The sequence below is a fragment of the Rattus norvegicus genome, chromosome 14, assembly GCF_036323735.1.
Source record: "Rattus norvegicus strain BN/NHsdMcwi chromosome 14, GRCr8, whole genome shotgun sequence".
NCBI classification, from domain to species: Eukaryota; Metazoa; Chordata; class Mammalia; order Rodentia; family Muridae; genus Rattus; species Rattus norvegicus.
In genome coordinates this window covers 71,192,145-71,196,644 of record NC_086032.1, presented here as the reverse complement: position 1 = coordinate 71,196,644, position 4,500 = coordinate 71,192,145, and positions in this window count along the sequence as shown.

The following is a 4,500-nucleotide window of genomic DNA, read 5'->3' as shown; positions in this document are numbered from 1 at the left end:
GTGAAAGGATGTTTTGCTAAGGCAAACACATGAAAGGACACGTGATGTCAAGAAGGATCCCAAAGATTGTGGATGACACTGGATGGTATTGGTACCTTTTACCAGTGTTTATTGGTCATGGTTTGTTAGGACTCCATAGAGAGAAATACACCAAAATACTTCTGGTGGTGTGCTGGCGGTTTCTTGCTGCTTCCACAGACTCGATAGACAGGCAGAGTGATGTCAGCTGATACAGACTTAGGTCCTGAGGTAAGACATGTGGTGAGGCAAGAAGACCCATGGAGGGCATGCAGAGTTTGGAGGGAGTCAACGGACTGTGAGAAGGGCTTGCTTGTAGAGAGCTAGCTTTGCAAGGCTTCTTGGAGTCATGTCTTTGCTGATCTTTACTTTGTTGAGAAAGACAAGGCAAAGAACTTCTCTTAGTTTCCCTGATAGTCCTGGTCCCTCCTGATGACTTGTGCCAATTCAGCTAAGGCCTGGCTGTCTCTGCTATGTTGTGCCACCACTGCTAATTCGTGTTTGCTATCCCAACACTACTGAGCTGGACTGCTGGTATATTCATGAAGTGTTTGGGAGTGGATCAAGCCGCCGCTGATGATTCCTGTGAACTGAACAGCTGGTTTCCTGACAATGCAGATGGGATTTGCTCCAAAGAGCAATTTCTAAACAGGTCCAATTCCCCTGTATTTCAATAACCTTTTTTTTCTACTACCTCTGGTGGGTGGTGGGCTAGAAGAGAGGTTAAAGCTTTAGGAACTGTTATTAAAAAAAGTAGGGTGAGAAGAATCAAAATTACACCTGAGTTTATTTCCTACCACCCATGTTGAGCAGCTCACAACAGCTCTAACTCCAGCTTCAGGGCTCTGTAGACACCTACACTTATGAGCACACACCACACACAGGCAGACATGCATATGTGTAATTTAAAAAATCAAATGTAAATCTCAAGCGAAATTAGTATTGAACTTGGGCAGAATGTTATCAGAGATATACTATAAAGATCTTGATGGCCATTTTGCAAATGCCAAAGATTATGATTAGAGTCTGAAAGATCTTTACCATACACTCGGCCTACACAGTCCAGTTCCGTTTCCTGTCTAGCAGACTCGGAAGCTCACAGTCAGCTAGCCTGGTGCACACAGTGGTGAACAACAAGAGTCCTTGATGAAAAGGAAATGGAAGGGGAGAATCAACATCTGAGGTTGTCTTCCGACCTCCACACATGCACCATGTCCTCCCCCACACCATACATGTTATAAAACGTTATACACACATTAGAAAACAAAACAAAAACAAAGGATGAGCAAAGAGGTCCTTAGGGGGGAAAAAAAAAACAGAATTCTTACTGAAATTCCCTGTGGACAGAATGAAATATTCCTTAGCACATGATAGGTCTTCAGTAAACACCAGAGGGGAGTGAAAAGAACAAGAGTGAAATGTTAAGCTCTGAAGAACACAGGTGACCATGGCAACAGCAAAAGCGTTCTGAAAGATCATGGAATATACTGCAGGGCAGCCCGAGACACCTGTTGCTGTCATTTATTAACTTACTGGCATTTGCCAAGCACTGAGTTACCCACATTCTTTTAATTAAAGCCTACCGATTGGGGTATGGGGGTTGTTTTATTCGTTTTCCAAGAGAAGGAAATTGAGACTTGCAGACTCGTGCTCTACTTAATAAAACCAACAGTCATGATTAACTGAAGCAACTGTTATGTTAAGCACCTTACAGAACAATATTCAGATATTTTTAGAAAGTATTATGCAAACAAAACCACTCGATGCTACGATAGCGCTAAGTGATGTCGATACAGCAGCGGACGGCCTTCAAAGGCTTTCAGTCTGGGGTCTGTATTGATCTTTTGAGATTACTATGACAGTACTGTAGACAGCCTAGAGGCCCAAACCAAAGCATCTGCTGGGCTCCTTCTGAAAGGTGTGAGAGATGATCTGTTCCTGGGGTCTCTCTCTGAGTTCTTTTTCTTCTCTCAGCCCCAGATATTCTTTGGTTCCCAAGTAAAATGCCCCATGTGTTTTTTACACCATCTTCTATGTACAACTGCCTTTGTCTCTATATTTTCTCCTTTTTGAAAGGACCGCACTTACCATATAATCTCTTCTGAAAAGGCCTTAGTTTTCAATACGATCCTGTTCATAGGCCTAAGGACATTGACATCATTTAAAGGCACACAACTTACCCAGAACCATATCATTTCATAGTTGGAGCAACAAATGCTCTGAAATGCCTGAGAATGCCTAGCTGGCCAGTAGCTGAAATAGGATTCCGAGTCTGGCTGACTCTAGGGTGTGTGTGTGTGTGTGTGTGTGTGTGTGTGTGTGTCATACCTTTAAGCATGGTGTGCAACCAGTTCTCAAGGAAAAATCTTGAGGGGGAAAAATGGTTCAGAGAGTATCACCTAGTACTTAAAAACTAATTTATTCATCCAACCAACATCTATTGATAATATATGATATGTCTGTGTGAACCTGCTGCAAGCCCTTAAGGTCCATTCACAAACAAAATGATGTTTTCTGCTTCCTTGGAGCCATTATTCCAGATAAGAAAACTGGAGATCAACATGAAAACTGATAGAAATTGATGAAAGCCCTAAAACAGAGCTGCCAGCATAATAGCACAATCTTGAGCTTGCTGGCAGGGATGGGTCTCAGGTGATGAGGCTGGAGGGGACCACAGGGCAGAAGCCATGAGCATGAGCTGACTGGCCTGCTGTGGGAGCTCCCATGAGACCTGCTGCTATCCAGAGAACTGGCAGGCTTGCTCCAAGTCAATGTCAATTAACAGCTAATCCACTTCCAAAGCCCGCTCTTACTTCCAAGTTGGAGGCTCTTAGCACAAGAACAGAGACAGAAGAGCTGAAGTCTAGAGCCAGACGTAAAACTTCAGCTTTTAAGAAGCACCCGACTGTCCCAGGCCAGCCTTGCCTTGGGCGCTTTGAGACATAAAGGTGACATTACCCCCTGTTGATGAGAACCCCATTGCTTAAGCTTGGCAGCTCATGCACTGGAGTTGATCAATCAAGTTCTATTAAATGACAGATAAAAACACACTAATAACTTAATAAGGAAAATGTAGACTGCAGTGTGAGCAAGCTGGGGATTTTAGATTCCCAGAGTCACATATAAACAAATGAATCCATGCTTCCACATTTATTCTCTGGATCTGTTTGAAGGCAACAAAGTAACAGCATTAAGGCTGGAGAACCAAAGCCTTACAAACTGACTGAGGTTAGAGGAATCTAGAGAGGAACAGAGACACAAGAGCAGAGTGACAAATCTGCATTCAAGAACATTGATGGGTATCTCTCACCCTGAATAAGATTTCAGGAACTGATATTATTCTCAGCAGTAAAATGTCATCCCTTGATTAACTTGAAGAGGTGGGGAAACATAAAGAAAGGAAAACTGACCTAGGCTTCTAGAGAAAAGTCCCCTGCTAAGCAGAGGTATTCGCAGGGACGCTGGCGCTGGGGCACGCTGGGGCATGTCCGGAGGCATAGCTGTCAGACTCAGGTCAGTGTCAGCAACTAGGCTAGGAGAAGGGTCCTGGGGTGCTTTGTACGGTTCTGAAACATCCCATTCTAGAAAGGTAATATGTTAACTGGATGGAGGGAACACTGTGGAATGGAGGTGCCTGCTTTCCAATGAATTGTTCATGGGGTATGTTAGCCTCTGGCAAGAGGCAAGAGTTAGGGACAAGTTAGAGTTAAAGGCAAAGGCAGCAAGCAAGAAGAGGTCTGTTCTGGAACTGCTTTCAACTGCTTGGGTCCCCCTCCAGCCAAGCCTTCCCTTCCCCCTCATCTTCTTCTTTCTTTCCCTTCTTTTGAGACAAGTTCTCTCTCACTATGTATTTCTAGCTGGGATAGAAATTGCTATGGTGGCCTCAAACTCACAAGAGCTTTGCCAGGATCTGCTTCCCAAACAATGAGATTAAAGCTGTTTTACCCCACATCCCACAAATCAAGTATTTCTTGGGAAGGAAAATGTCAAGCCCTCGGAGCTTAGTAATAAAGTCACCTGTCTATGAGGGGTAGTAATGTGTCATTAAATGGATCAACCTAGGATTCGCTCTGATTATGACACACTTAACTTCCTATGTCCCACTGAGCTTCCCAAGGTGATGGCAGTAACATGTCAGAGGGGTCTAGTAGGAGGAAACTCCCTCCTGATCATTGCAACTTTGGTATTTTATGGCTGTGTGATATATAATGACCCTACCTCAGGCTCTAGCTGTTCTCTCCTCCCTTCCTCCAAACCTGTGGGGGAGCTGGACAAAATGATACCAGAAAGGTTAGCTCCATGGGGTCATCAAAGCTTTGTCCCCCGACCATCATGCCTGGCCACTCGAGGTGGGGGGTGGGGTGGGGGTACCTGCTTTCCATAGCTACCCTTGCCAGAGAAAACAGTGCCATGTGCCTTCAGATGTACAGATGGGACAAAACGCATGCCTTAAAGTGAAAAGCAATTTACTACAATTGGCTT